Source organism: Panthera tigris, chromosome E1 (assembly GCF_018350195.1).
Source record: "Panthera tigris isolate Pti1 chromosome E1, P.tigris_Pti1_mat1.1, whole genome shotgun sequence".
Taxonomy (NCBI): Eukaryota; Metazoa; Chordata; class Mammalia; order Carnivora; family Felidae; genus Panthera; species Panthera tigris.
The window spans coordinates 39,364,505-39,379,868 of NC_056673.1; the positions used below are offsets into that span (position 1 = coordinate 39,364,505).

General features: G+C 41.5%; 1 long non-coding RNA gene across 4 annotated transcripts in view; it reads left to right on the top strand.

Moving 5' to 3' along the window:
• The window catches only part of LOC107179984, a 148,824-nt gene that overhangs the window by 59,213 nt on the left and 74,247 nt on the right, over positions 1-15,364 (top strand). The window contains exons 4-6 of one of the 4 annotated variants that reach the window (XR_006210986.1): positions 3,193-3,393; positions 8,015-8,146; positions 8,681-8,891. This is a non-coding gene — a long non-coding RNA (uncharacterized LOC107179984). Of the gene's footprint in view, positions 1-3,192; positions 3,394-8,014; positions 8,147-8,680; positions 8,892-11,042; positions 11,046-15,364 lie in introns of those variants that run through there. The other 3 variants (XR_006210983.1, XR_006210985.1, XR_006210984.1) reach the window with 3 other exon arrangements.

Below are 15,364 nucleotides of genomic sequence, written 5' to 3' on the forward strand. Positions count from 1 at the left end.
GCAGACCTAGCTTTTTGTTACAAACCTTAAATTACTTTGTAACTAGCTGTCACAGCTAAAATCTTTAGTGAAAAACTTAAAAAAAATTTTTTTTAATGTTTACTTATTTTTGAGAGAGAGTGAGCGAGCGAGACACGGAATCCAAAGCAAGCTCCAGGCTCTGAGCTGTCAGCACAGAGCCTCATGCGGGGCTTGAACTCACAGATCATGAGATCATGACCTGAGCTGAAGTTGGTGCTTAACCCACTGAGCCACCCAGGTGCCCCAAGAACTTTTTATGAACACATGAACTGTGTTCTTTTATGTGTATATATTCACAAAAGTAATGTGTAATGTGTCTTTTGTTGTTGCTTAACGGGGGAGAAGGAGATTGAGCAAAGTCACTGGAAAATTTTACTGTTTAAATTACACAAGTTTTGCAGTGTGTTAGTTTCAGCTAAGAGTTTAATACAATAACACATATGGTCAAGGCATGTAGAAGCGTTATTTAAATCAAGAGTTAGCTTTGTAAGAGTTGGGATATCAGTGCAGTTATTTAAACATGATAATTTTTGTTTTCTTCTTTGGCACAATTATTTCTTGCGGCTGCACCCAATTATGTTTAAGTGAAAGAGTTAAAATCTCATTAAAATCATTAACATCATTTTTTAATTTTTTGAGAAATGACTATGTTATTCCACCAGTTTTGGCTAGTATTTGTAGGTTTTTTGAGATTTCAAATTTAAACTAAAATATGGTACTGTAGGGCTGTTATTATTTTAATTGAAGTATAATTAACATACGGTGTTATATTAGTTTCAGGTGTACATTATGATTCAACAAGTCTATAGTTATGGGTTCAGCCATCCAATCTAGAAAAATTCCTATTGTGAAGACTCCCACATGTTTGTGTCAGGGCAGGAGAATTTCTCAGCTCCTCTATCACATTGAGTTTTATGCTTTGGTAGATTATTATAACTTCTAATGTGATCACATGAAACCAGGCTGGTGTTTCATAGCAATTAATTTTTCTGAATTATATCTGAGGACTAGATATGGACCTTATAGACTCTTATTCATTAACAAGTCATTTAGAATTTAGAGCCACCGCTATTCCAAGCTGTTGGATGACAGCATCTATAAATAAATATTTATTAGATCCCAACTTATAGCTAATCAGTGGTGCATTTTGACCTCTGAGACAGACTCTGATGAGGATGTTAATGATTAATACTAAGTATGCCCAGTAATTTCGAGAGTTATTACAAGCACTGCAGTTTTCAGAGGATTTTCAACTTTTCCCCCCCAACATGGACAAGGTATTGCAGCCCCAATGCGAGACATACAGAATCTGGGGTGGGGGCTGGGCGGTGTGGGCGTTCTCTTGCCCAGATATCTTAGGATATATTGCTGTCATTGGTTGTGGAGGATGGCATATAGGAACTGTGGATGTTTGTAGGCAGTGTGGTTCTAGACACCATACAAAGTTAATTCAGAAAAAAATGATGGCCTCTGTGTTTAAAAACTGGTGTACTTGGGGCACCTGGGTGGCTCAGTCGGTTAAGCGTCCGACTTCAGCTCAGGTCACGATCTCGCGGTCCGTGAGTTCGAGCCCCGTGTCCGGCTCTGGGCTGATGGCTCAGAGCCTGGAGCCTGCTTCCGATTCTGTGTCTCCCTCTCTCTCTGCCCCTCCCCTGTTCATGCTCTGTCTCTCTCTGTCTCAAAAATAAATAAACGTTAAAAAAAATAAATAAAAAATAAAAACTGGTGTACTTAATGAAATAGTTACAAGTGAAATGATATGGAAAGGAATAGAATATCTCCATATTAAAAAAAGAAATTATAATTGTTTCAGGCAAGCTATGCATGTAATATACAAAAGTAAATTCCAGGTTCGTTAAAGATGTAAAGTGAAAGGTAAAAGCTATAAAATGTTCAGATGAAAATATAGAATACGATCTCTAGGAATTAGGGTAAAGGAATATTTCTTAAACAAGACACAAAAAGTGCAAACTGTGATATTAACAATTTTTGTTCATTAAAGGATACCATAATTATAATGCAAAAAGCCCCAAACAGGGAGGGGATATTTATAATATATGTAAGTGACAGGGAATTAGTTTCCAGAATATGTTAAGAATACCTACAAATAAATAAGAAAGCAAAAACAACCGAGTGAGAAAGTCAGCAAAAACATGAATGGATGCACAGAAGAGGAAAGCCGATCGGCCCATTTCACACCTGCCAACTGGAATAAATTAGAAGGATGGACAAAGGGAATTCTTACCCACTAATAGTAGGTGTGTAAATAAGTACAATTACTTTGGAAAACAGTTATATATTATCTCAGAACCATGAGCATGCACATACCTATCATCCAGTAACTCCATTCCTAGGTACGTATTCTAGAGAAACCCTTACACATATTTATCTGAAGTCAAGTACAAGAATATTCACAGAAGTATTGTTCATAATACTAACACACACACACACTCAAAACAACGCAAGTGTTCAACAGAATGAATAAATACGTTGACAGATATTCATACAATGGAATATGATGCAACAGTTCAAAATGGATAAACTAGGGGTGCCTGGGTGGCTCAGTGAGTTGAGTGTCCGACTCTTGATTTTGGTTCAGGTCATGATTCCAGGGTTGTGGAATTGAGCCCCACATTGAACTCTGTGTGGAGTCCACTTAAGATTCTCTCTCTCTCTCTCTCTCTCTCTCTCTCTCTCCCTTGCTCACGACTCTCTCCCTCTCTAAAGAAATGAAATGGATAAACTACATTCTTGACATGGATGAATCCAAAAGCATGTGTAGTGAGAGAAATGATACAAAATAATATATCCCAGTAAATTCAATTTATATAAATTACAAAAATAGGCAAAACTAAATATTATATGATTAAGGGATATACATATAGATAGTTGGCAGATTGCACACAACAGTCACAGAATCCTCCTGAAGCTGTATACACACCCCTTTGCAAATCCTCTTAGAGTTTAAGGGGCATCTGGACCATCTCTATTTTTTTTGAGGCTCCTGATATATTGAACAAATGAAAACAATCCAGAATGAGGTAGTCAAAATTACCACGGTTAAAGTATTTTTATTGCCTACACAGTACCATTTTCAACACAAAGATATTATAATATGTTTGTATCAGTACAAGATTTATAAAAAACGCTTACTTATTTCATGCTTTGTAGGCTCTGTGATCTGGTGCTGGGACACTTTTGACTGACAAGGTGAATGTCTTCTTTCAATCCTGGAAGTGATCACTGAAACCATTTGAATTTAACCTCCAAAGTCTCTGAATGGGAAGCCATAGGCCGAATGGCCCTCTTCCTGCAATTGGCCCTGTGTCTGGATTATTTCACCAAAGTTTGATGTTATACCAAGGACGGCTGGTAGGTACTTCTTTTATATTAGCTTGACTAAGAGAGAGCCCAACCAAATTCCTCCCAAAACAGAATAATTTATCCCCAAGGCAATATAGTTTCTACTCTTAGAATGACAGGTAGGAGGGGTGCCTGTGTGGCTCAGTCAGTTGATTGTCTGATTCTTGATTCCAGCTCAAGTCATGATCCCAGGGTTGTGTGACAGCCCCACGTCGGGCTCTGCACTGAGTGTGGAGCCTGCTTAAGATTTTCTCTCTCTTCCTTTGCCCCTCTCCTCCCCATTCATGCTCTCTCTAAAAACTTTTTTAAAAATGACAGTTAACTTACTGACAATTTAAAAGTAACAGTTCCTGCTTCTAGCCATCAAAGGTTCATAAATGTCGAGGTCCATCTCAAAACACCTGCCTACCAACGCAAATGCAAAATTTCACTTCTTTGAAAAATTCCTGGCACTTTTGTGGTCAAGCTCAATACATAGCTCTTTAAGATCTAACCCCTGCCTGCCTTTCCAGAGTCCCCTTCCTACCAGCCCTGTGCCACCAGCTCTACTCTTCAGGAACACAAGCCACTGGTACTCCTCCATGCCACACCTCTGTATGGATGTCATTTCTTCCAGGAAGAATCTTTGTACTCCCAAACTCTTTCCTTTCCAAGATGCCCAGCTATCTTGGTTTGCCTAAGACTGGGAGGTTTTCTGGGATGTCAGACTTTGAATGTTAAAATCAGGAAAGTTCCAGGCAAACTGGGACAGTTGGCCATCCTGTTCATTTCTTCCGTGCATGTCTCTCTGGGGTACACCTGTGCACACTCTGGTCCTGATTCCTTTGTTGAATGAATGGGTTTGGATGTGAGGAGTAGAAGGAGATAAGGATAACTCCCAGGGTTCTGACTTGGGTGACTGGGTAATGATAGTTTACTAAGGGAGGCCCTGGGACAGGGCTGGGAGAGGATCTGGGGAGGGGTTGTTGCAAAGGAATATGTGATGTGTTCATTTGTAGACATGCCGAGTTTTAGTGTCTGTGCTATTAGATGCACATGGAGAAGGCCTCTATGAAGGTGGCTGTAGAATATTCTGATCTGGCAGGAACTGAGCTGGAGGTGTATAATGAAGTAACAGGCGAGGTTTGCTCCACCTTGTTGGTTGGCACATTATCCCTCATATAAAAATTACCACCATAATTCTAGTCCACTTGGTCTTTTCAGAACCCCAGAGTCAAACCTCTGCACAGAGAGACCACAGGTGACAGGGAGGAGCCTCGCCTTGCATGGGCCTTGTCACTGCATTAAGGTTTTTTCCTTCTCTAGACTACTCTGCATTGCCACACAACTGAATATTTCATTCATTGCAATAAACTAAAAATGTAGTAGTCGTGGTGCTTAAGTACAATTTGTGAAGGATCCAAAAAGTCTGGCCTAGACCTAGCAGCTAAATGGTAATAACCAATTAGCATTGGTTATGTGTGTGTGTGTGTGTGTGTGTGTGTGTGTGTGTGTGTGTATAACCAACATATATATATACATATATCGTTACTTTATTTTTTTATTCATTTATTTATTCATTCATTCAGTCATTCATTCAAGTTAGTTAACATACAGTGTAGTATTGGTTTCAGTAGTGGAACCCAGTGATTCATCTCTTACATATGACACCCAGTGCTCATCCTGAAACGTGCCCTCCTTAATACCCATCACCCATTTAACTCATCCCCACCCACCTCCCCTCCAGCAACCCCCAGTTTGTTCTCTGTATTTAAGAGTCTCTTATGGGTTGCCTCCCTCTCTGTTTTTATCTTATTTTTCCTTCCTTTCTCCTATGTTCATGTGTTGTGTTTCTTAAATTCCACATACGAGTTAAATTATGTGATATTTGTCTTTCTCTGACTTATTTCGCTTAGCATAATACATTCTAGTTCCATCCACATTGGTGCAAATGGCAAGATTTCATTCTTTTTGATTGCCGAGTAGACTATATTTTAAGGAAAGAAGTGATCCGTGGTTCAGTTTAATGGTGTCCTTTCATGTTATTTGAACAATCCAGACTTAGTATTTTTGAAAACAAGTAAGCAAGTGGCAGTTACTCACTGTGTGTTGTTTTTTGTGGTGCTTAATTTTCAATACAAAAAACCATAGCCTCTTGTATCTGGAGGAGACCTTGAAAATCATCTAGGCCATGTTTCTTCTCACTTGATGAACAGGACAGCTGGGATGTTAATAGATTTATTGACTTGCTTATGGCAACAGTGCAAATATAGAAAGTTGGTCAACTTAATCCACATAATGTTTGCTCTCTATCTTGGTTTTCAGCAAGTTTGCCTGACCCAGGAAAGCTGTCTTGCAAACAGCACCCTGATAAAGAAATGAAACTCTCACTGATTAGATTACTGTTTAAAAGTCTAATATAAGTTATATGCCCCACACATAACGAGTTTCCACCCTGGAGCTAAAGACCTACTCTTCCTATATCTTCCTTCATTTGCTCCTACTAGCACAACGTTGAAATAGATGCTGTGAGATGTGGCAGTGATCACTGGCCCCAGGATGTTCCTCAAACAAGGCACGGTATATACAGATATAAGCAGATGAAAAGATGTATTATTAATTAGCCTTTCAGAACACAAACAGCATATGTGTTCACATTTCAGCTCCGTTGGGTGTGTCATTACTTTTTAATGTGTGCACATTTAAGTTAGAAAACCTGTACAAAGCAGATGAGTGATTAAAAGAGAAGTTCTCGATGCTGATATTGAAAATCTCTTGTAGGGAATAGGACAGAACTTGAGAAACAAAGGAGGGAGAGAGAGAGAGAAAGAGAGTGCATGAGAGCAAGAGAGGGAAACTGAGAGACAGTAAGCTTTTCAACATCTAATTTCAGAAGGAGGAGTTGTAAACAGATTTTAGGAAAATGCCTATAAAGATCAACATTTTGTGAACGAGGCAGTTGGCAAAGCCTGAATCAAAATTTTGACAGCTAGCTTTTAAAAAATGAAAAATAGGGGCACCTGGGTGGGTTAGTCTGTTAAGCGTCCAACTTCAGCTCAGGACATGATCTCATGGTTTGTGGGTTCAAACCCCACATCGGGCTCTGTGCTGACAGCTCAGAACCTGCAGCCTGCTTCTGATTCTGTGTCTCCCTGTCTCTCTGCCCCTCCCCGACTCTCTCTCTCTCTCTCTTTCTCTCTCTTTCTCTCTCAAAAATAAACATTAGAAAAAGAAAAAAAAAGAAAAAAAGAAAAATAACCAGGTAAAATAAATCACATCATTTATTCTTTGTTGAATAAATGAATGGTGTGTCCAGTCTCCAGTTATGTTCATTGAGTGTAGTAAATACAACATTTGACTAGAAGTCAGGTTTTTAATTTCTAATTCAGATCCTTCCTCCTGCCCTGCCCCGCCCCCCACCACACAGACACAGACAGGGCCTTAACACTGTTAAAGTGGAAATACCAGACAGCGAAATTGGCCCTAGAAGCAACAATCAATTAGTTAGACACTGCTCTCAAGGAGTGCCTCTAGCAGAGGACATACTGACATGGATTTTAATTTTAACCTTTATTTTAATTTTTAATGTGGGTGGATAAGAAAGATGAGCAAGGGTGGGATATGAGAATAGAACACTGAGACCCAGACGGGCCCCGCAGATAAAGAACGGGTGAGTTCAGTCAGCCTTCGGGCTCTGGGGTCCAGGTTATGTATTATTTGTTGAGTTGGGATGCTAGCATATGATAAGGTAATAAATCCTTAGGTAATCCTGCTTGGGCATCAGAGGGTTAGGAGGAAAGAACCCCACTGTGAGGAGCCCCATTTAACCCAACTTAGAAAAGTGAAAGCAGAGAACCCCTATCGTTACAACAAGATTCACTAGTGCCAATAACCAGCGCAGAGAGCGGAGCCTTTGTGCAGTTTTGCGCTGTGTCCCTGCGCTGTGTTTCTAGCCACGTAACCAGAGGCTTTACACCTTTCTGGGGACGTCCTAGGTGTCAGCGGAGACTTGGTTTATTCATATTTTCTCCAAGAACGAGTTGCTACTCTTCAGCTCTCACCACGCTACTAACATTTTTGATGCCTCATGTTCCACAAAGGCCTCCTGTTTTGGTGTTTTCTACTTTTTTTAAGCAATGGAAAACCAGGAAAAGCCTGGAGCAATTTCTCATGTGTTTGACACATATGTTGAGGGATACTTAATAATTGCTGCCCTGGGCAAAATATAGCAGGATTTTATGGCCAAGTCTCATGTTGGTAGAGTGGACAGGCTGGTAGCTACACACACTTTTTCAAAATAAATGCATCTCTGTGAAATGAGCTGTCAGGAGGACCACAGGGCTTGGAAGCCTGGCGTAATTAAGGCGCAATATATTGGTTCTGAAGAACTGACATTAATGTTGACACATGAGGTTTCTGGGCAATTTGATCTATACCAATAATTCATTTTGTTCCCCGCTGCAGGACTCATTTTGTTCCTAAGTCATTTGAGGCTTTATTAAAGATTTACCTGGTGGCTTTTTAAAAGCACAGTATTTACTGTGCTGTGTGTGTTCAGTCACCCGTTATGTTTATTGAACGTAATAAGTATGACATTCGGCCAGAGGTCAGGTTTTTAACCTCGAATTCATCCCCCCTCCTACCCTGCCAGATTCATACCAACATAGGGCCGTATCATTGGCAAAATGGAGACACCAGACAGCAAAATTGGCCCTAGAAGCGATGATCAATTAGTCACAGATGAAAATGGAAACCAATTATTCTGGCCTGTCACGCTCTTATGGTAAAGCCACTGTTCTTGATCTGCTTTGTCACAATGATTACAATCATTTTGTCTCCTTCGTTTTGCATTTTAGTATTCCAGGAATTATCTCCCACATTCCTTTATTTTTATTTTTAATCTTTATTTATTTTTGACGAGAGAGAGACAGAGGGTGAGCGGGGATGGAACAGAGAGAGGGGGAGACACAGAATCGGAAGCAGGCTCCAGGCTCTGAGCTGTCAGCACAGAGCCCGATGCCGGGCTCAAACTCATGAACCATGAGATTATGACGTGAGCTGAAGTCAGATGCTTGACCAACTAAGCCACCCAGGCACCCCTCCCACATTCTTAATGTGGGAACTTGAATGAAATCTTTTGGGAGAACTGTAAGAAATCTTTTAAGGACTTTGTCCTTTTTACAGTTCTGTCAAAGTGGATTCAGCAAGCACTTTGTATATTATTTCAAAGCTTTGGTATTTTACAATTGTGCTATGATTAATACATACGGGTGTTAATCCCAAAGGTAAAATTGCCATCATAAACTCTACTTTTTAGGATGAACCAGCTGTTTTGATGAGGAAAGAATAAAGTCATTAGGGGAAAAAAAATGGTTGCAAACCTGAAACTGAGAAATTCTAAATCCATCTTTCAAAGATCATCCTAAAACTTGTGCCTTCATCATAAAACAATTCATTGGTAATTGGTTTTGAGTTGGTCTTCCATTTTTTTCCTTGTAAGCCTATTTGCCCAGTGTTACTCTGATATGCTCCATATTGAAACTTGAAATGCAGTGTATGTGTGGACACACATACTGTATACAGTTCGTAAATGTGAACACACATGTGTTCGCAACGTTCCGCTATAAAGGAAATGTCAGATTTACATATTCCCTGAACTGGAAGAATAAAAGGTTGATGACAACTTTGTATTTTCTTAAGTATTGAGAAACATATACATTTATTTATTTATTAAAAGTTTATTTATTTATTTGAGAGAGCACAAGTTGTGGGGAGAGGTGCAGGGAGAGCAGGAGAGGGAGAGAATGCCAAGCAGGCTCTACACCATCAGCAGAACCCAACATGGGGCTCGAACTCATGAGCCATGAGATCATGACCTGAGCCAAAACCAAGAGTCAGACACTTAACTGACTGAGCCACCCAGGCGCCCTGAGAAAGTTATACGTTTGAAAAACAGACTCAGAAAAAGAATTAAAGAACATCTTTGTCTCGGTGTGGCTATTAAAAAGCAACTATTCAAAACCATCCAACATCACTTTTGCCTTTTTACTGCTCTGCGATCCAGAACCTGCTGCTGGTATTATAGATACCAAGGGTTGAAAGCACAGGGTTTGGAGATCTGGATTAGAATCCCGTCTCTGCCGCTTACTTGCTGTGTGAACATGGGTAAGGTTCTTAACCTCTCTGAGCCTCACTTTCCTCATATGGAAAGTAAAGGATCGTTAATGGCGCCTAGCATGGCGCTGTTGTGGGGATTAAATGAGATGATGTTTTGGAGTGCCTGTCACAACACCTGCCACGTAGCAAAAGCACTCAGTGAGCTGTAGCTACTAGTAGCAACAGTGAGCCTAGTAGAGCTGTAGCGATTGTGAAGTTGGTGATGGAGATAAGGAAAGAGCCACCAACATTTACCACTCAGTGCGCAGTAGGGCTAGTGGCATTGTCACTGATACTGATTGAGCCCGTGTGGCTAGTACCAGATAAGCTGAAGGACAACCTTCTGGATGAAAATGTAATTGAGAAAGCATGTAATAAGTCTGAGATATATATATATACATATATATATATGTATATATATATATATATATATGTATATATATATATATATACAGTGAGTGACCCGTAAGTATTATAAGGGGGAGGAGCAACGAATGATTTACATAGAGCATCAACACATCAGATATTCATGTGCTGGGCACTGAGGATAGAAAGATGCAGAAGACAAGGTCCTGTCCTCAAGTCTGCTCCACTCTGGTTTGTGTGTGTGTGTGTGTGTGTGTGTGTGTGCACGTGCATGCGTGTGCATGTGCACAAATGCGTATGTTGGAGTGGAAGGAGCCAGAGCAGCAAACTTAGTGTGGTGAGAAGTTGAGGGATGAACTCAGCTATCAAGTTGTTCCCTCCTTGGATGGTGTCCAGGGCTGGTCTCATGTTCCCACCCCAGGGAGTTTATAATCAGATGGAGAGGATAGATAAGGGAAAGCTCCAGTGGCATTTCTCAAACAGTGCTATTCAACAGCAATGGTACATCTAAGTTAAAGTTTTCTAGGAGCTGCATTTAAAAAGGTAAAAAAGGGGCGCCTGGGTGGCTCAGTCAGTTAAGCGTCCGACTTCGGCTCAGGTCACGATCTCGCGGTCCATGAGTTCGAGCCCCGCGTCGGGCTCTGTGCTGACTGCTCAGAGCCTGGAGCCTGTTTCAGATTCTGTGTCTCCCTCTCTCTCTGACCCTCCCCTGTTCATGCTCTGTCTTTCTCTGTCTCAAAAATAAATAAACGTTAAAAAAAAAAATTAAAAAAATAAAAAGGTAAAAAAAAAGATGGGATTAATTTTAATAAGATATTTTGTTCAAGCCAATATATCCAAAACACATAATCTATAAAATTATTAATGAGATACTTTGCCTTTTTTTTTTTTAACTGTCTTTGAAATGTGGTATTCACTTAAACTCACAGCACATCTCCATTTGGACAAGCACTCAGTAGGTCCATGAGGTTAATGGCTGCCTTACTGACAGTTCTAGACTTAGCTACTCAAAGTGTGGTCCTCAGTCTCATAGTATAGGTGTCCCCTACTCTTGGGGTCCCTTGCTCACCTGGGTCCCATACTCACCTGCCTTCATTTTCACAAGATCCTTGGTGAATCACCAAAGCTTGAGATGCACTGCCTGGTGATTTGAAAAGCTGGTTATTTGAGATCACACACACCCTCACCTCTAATCATAACTGTGCTGTACATTTTCTTATCATAGTTTAGGTAAACCATCTTATCATAACCAGACCAAAGGTAGGGTTCATTTTAGCCCTTGTTGGAATTAGTGGCATCTCATTAGGTTTTTGTAAATCAGATGGTTGAGTTATTTTAGTGAAAAATGAAGGAAGGGTAGAGCCAAAGATGAGACAGGGACAACTTTTCATTCAACAATGACACTACCATTGTCATCATAGCTATTCTTTTTGGACATATGTTTTGAGAGGGAAAAAGAGGAGGAGAGAGAGTGAGAGGGTCTGGTTAGTTTCCTAACTCATGGGTTTTTCATTATGTCAGAGTCCTTCCCCCTGGGGTTGACTTCACTGGCACATGACCTTAGAAGGTCCTGGCCTTTGCTTTGATGCTCTGCAGTGTGGAAATTCTTAATAAGTTTGAACAAGAGGTCCCAAATTTTCATTTTGCACTGGGCCCTGCAGATTTTGTACCTCGTTCTGTGCTCCTCTAAGTGTGTTCTTAACATTCACCTGCAACTGTAAGAGAGTAAATGGATTAGGTAGGGTTTGGGAGGAGCTAATGCTGTCTTTCACTTCCCCATTGCTGCGATCTCTTTATAGCCTGAGAAATTAAAAAGAGATAATCCTGGCCTTGGGGGGAATTGGGCTCAATGACGCATTAGACAATGGTGTTTTAAAACCAGTTTTCTGTGAAGGCTAAATGCTAGAATTGTATAACAAATACACCATTCACCACACGACAAAGGGGCAGTTCCTAAATCAACGTGTGTAAGCAGTCCCACCCTCCCCACCGTCTCCACCAGGTTTACTATAATCTACCCACACTGTTGGAACCATGTTCAGATACATCTGGGCAATGCCAGTGAGTCAGCTGGACCCATCCATGTTGAGGTTTTATATGGGAGAAAGTTAAATGTTCACTTGCTTCTATTTTGTCAGGATTTTAATAATGAAGTGTAATAATAAACAAAGTGTAAAAGCATATTGGTAGTTTTAGGGCTCAGACCTGAAATCAAATGCTTGGAGACCTGCAAAAGCCCTTGAGTTTTAATACTAACCTGCTTGGTACAATTTGTAATGCCTTAAACTCAAAGTTTGGTCCCTGGATCCACAATGTTGGCCTCACCTGGGGCTGGTTAGACATGCAGATCTTGGGCCCCACCTCAGACTGGCTGAATAATCTGCATTTTCAAAAGATCCTCAGGGGACTTATGTGCATTGGTAAGGTTAAGGAGTGCTGTAATCATGTACCCAACATCTGGTTATCTTGGTTGAGGGGTGGGATAGCAAGAAATTTAACCCATTTCCGAGACCTCCCAGAGAATTATGGGGAAGCAAGAGCTCTCAAAGAGTGGTCCCCAGGTGGCCGGCATCAGCATCACCTGGGCACTTGTTGCAAATACATATCCTCAGGCCCTTCCTGATCCTCTGAATCAAAGACCCTGGAGGTGGGAGCCCAGCGATCTGGGTCTTAAATCCTCCAGGTGATTCTGACGCGCAAAGTTTGAGAACCACTGCTAGAAAGTAACGGTAGTGACGTAGAGAGACCTTTCAACTGATTGTACATTTTAGTTTTGAATGCTTTGTTTTGTCAAGTGGAGTCCAGTGTAAAATCGGACAGTTTCGCAAGGCAACAGAGCAATTCTAACTTGGGAAGAGACCATCAGGCTCCGAGACTGATTTAATGGTTAGTTGAAATTTATTTTTATTTTCGAGGGAGATTTGAACAAGGAAAGTGGCTAGAAAGAAACTAAATCATTGAAAAAAATAAAGTGAACGAAACGACCTGGGATTAATGAGCCCAGGGGTGCGAAGAGCGAAAGGAAAAACAGTCGATCTCCATTTTATTTCTGTAAATAGTGAGAGGGCCTCATCATAAGGGCTCACCCAGAACAAGAAGAAGTTCTTTCTCTCTTGCCTCAGAGTGGCAGGCAGGGCCTTGTGTTCTTCATTCAGAACTTCTGGAGAATCTATTATGGTGGATCGGATGCTGTGACAGACCGTGGGGTCCAGAGATGACCAAGGACCTCCATGATGCCAAGGAGGCTGCAGTCTCATTGGGGAAGCTGATTAGTAGATCAGTAATTATAAATCACTGTAAGTTTCAAGAAGAGTTTGGGGGATGTCGGGTAGGGATTCCCAACTGAAACTGGATGAGAGAGAGTCATTGAAACTTCCCTGCAGGTGGTCTCATGCCAGTGCAGCGTTCAACCAGCCAGGCCACCAGGTGGAGGGACGTGGGGGATGGCCCATGCACCCTGCACGTGCAATAATGAATGACTTATGTCACATACCATAAATCTGAGTGTTCTACAAATGCTTCTTCAGTGCCCACCTGCTATGTGCGACATTGCTCTAGGCCATAGGGATGCTTCAGTGAGCAAAACAGACAAAAATTTCTGTTGCCGGAGCTTCATTCTAGCTAGAATTGTATCTAGAGAGATTGTATTATATCAATCAGTTGTGTTGATGCATTCAGTTGCATATTGTATCTAGAGGACTTTGGACAAAAATGATAAAAGCTAATGTTACGTAATTCTACCAGAAAGGTGGAGAAATGGGAACTGGGGTGTGGAGTGGTATCAGAATCCTGTCTTGTCATCTTCCACACCAGCAATTTAGGTTTTTAACGTCTTAAGTTGAATAATTAAGAAATAGCCGTAGAAGCATGTTCTTTAGCAATATGCAGGTTAATACCCGAAGAAATTGCTACAGGATCTTAAAGGGGAAGATTGAGGAGGACGAGGACCTGTTATTATTTAGCCTGAGTCTTGTAGAATATGTGATGTTCCAGGCATTGATTCATCCATTCACAAATGTTTATAGCCATATTAGAAGTGTGTGCCAGGCCCTGTTTGGGGGCATCTTGTGGAATTTGGAATCGGAGGCAGGGACTACCAGGAGAAGTCTGCAAGAGGATGACCTGTGCTTTGGGGGCCTGGGGTTGTTCTGGAGAGGGTGCACTTGTGTATGGAGTAGTTAGGACTGGCCTCACCATGAGTGGTACTTGAATGAAAATGGGAAGTTTGGGGACGCCTGGGTGGCTCAGTCAGTTAAGTGTCTGACTTCGGCTCAGGTCATGATCTCACAGTCCATGAGTTTAAGCCCCTCATAGGGCTCTGTGCTGACAGCTGAGAGCCTGGAGCCTGCTTCAGATTCTGTGTCTCTTTCTCTCTCTGCTCCTCCTTCCCCACTCGCACTCTGTCTCTCTCTCTCAAAAATAAACATTAAAAAAAAAAAAACTTAAAAAAAAAGAAAATGGGAAGTTTGGCGAGAGGGAAGAGCTGTGTAGAAGTCTGGGTCAGAGACCTCCCAATGTGGGTGGGGCAGTGGCCCCTTCACAACCTAAGCTGGTGCTGAGGTCTGGAAGGGAGACTGGCGGGAAAGGAGGGAGGCCAGAGGAAAATGGCTATGGTGTGCGGACCGCGTTGTCCTGCAAAGACTCTGGCTTTACCTCTCTGTAATAAGGGCAGCCACTGAACTTTGTTCGTGGAGTACTCCCCTGTGTCTTTAAAAAGAGACCTAGAGACCACACTTTGTAAATACTGATTTTAAATTAACAGAATAGACAATCTTTTTCTTTACAATCATTTGAGAAGGAAAGTAGTATCAGTTATAACACACACACACACACACACACACACACACGCCCCACACATTTGAATGCAAAGAAATGAAAGCTAAAGAACAAACTAGTGATGATAGTGATGATTCAGAGGGAGCCCCCTATCGCCTCCCTAAGGGGCTAGCAGCTTAGGACTCTGGTAACGCAGGCAGGGACTGGGTAACTGGAGTTGCCTTTCATTCATGCACCGACCCCACCCATCCATCCTTCCTTCCCCCATCTGATCATTAGAGATTCTGGGAGCCTAGTGTCATCCAGGTGCAAATGTGAGTAAGCGTGTTCTCCCCTCGAGGATTCACAGTCCAGGCAAAGAGGCTAGATTAGGGCTTGCAGGTGAACGTGGGAGCACCTGGCGAAAGTGGCTCTTGGGCACAACATTGTACAGCAGACACCATCTGGCAGGGATGGTCTTCTCGTCACAGCAGATTGTTATTTGGTGCTGAAGGAGCTCTCATGTTCCTTAGAAAAATGCCTTTCTAGCCTGTTCACAGCCTTTGCCTTTATTCCATGATCACCAAACACTTTTCAGATACCTAATTTAGTTTGTGGGCACCTTGATCATGAGACAAGGCGCACTGGGTAGTGGTAAAACACCGACACCACTTTTATTGGAAAAGAATAGGCGTTCTCTTGTTAATGGGGTTTATATGACTCC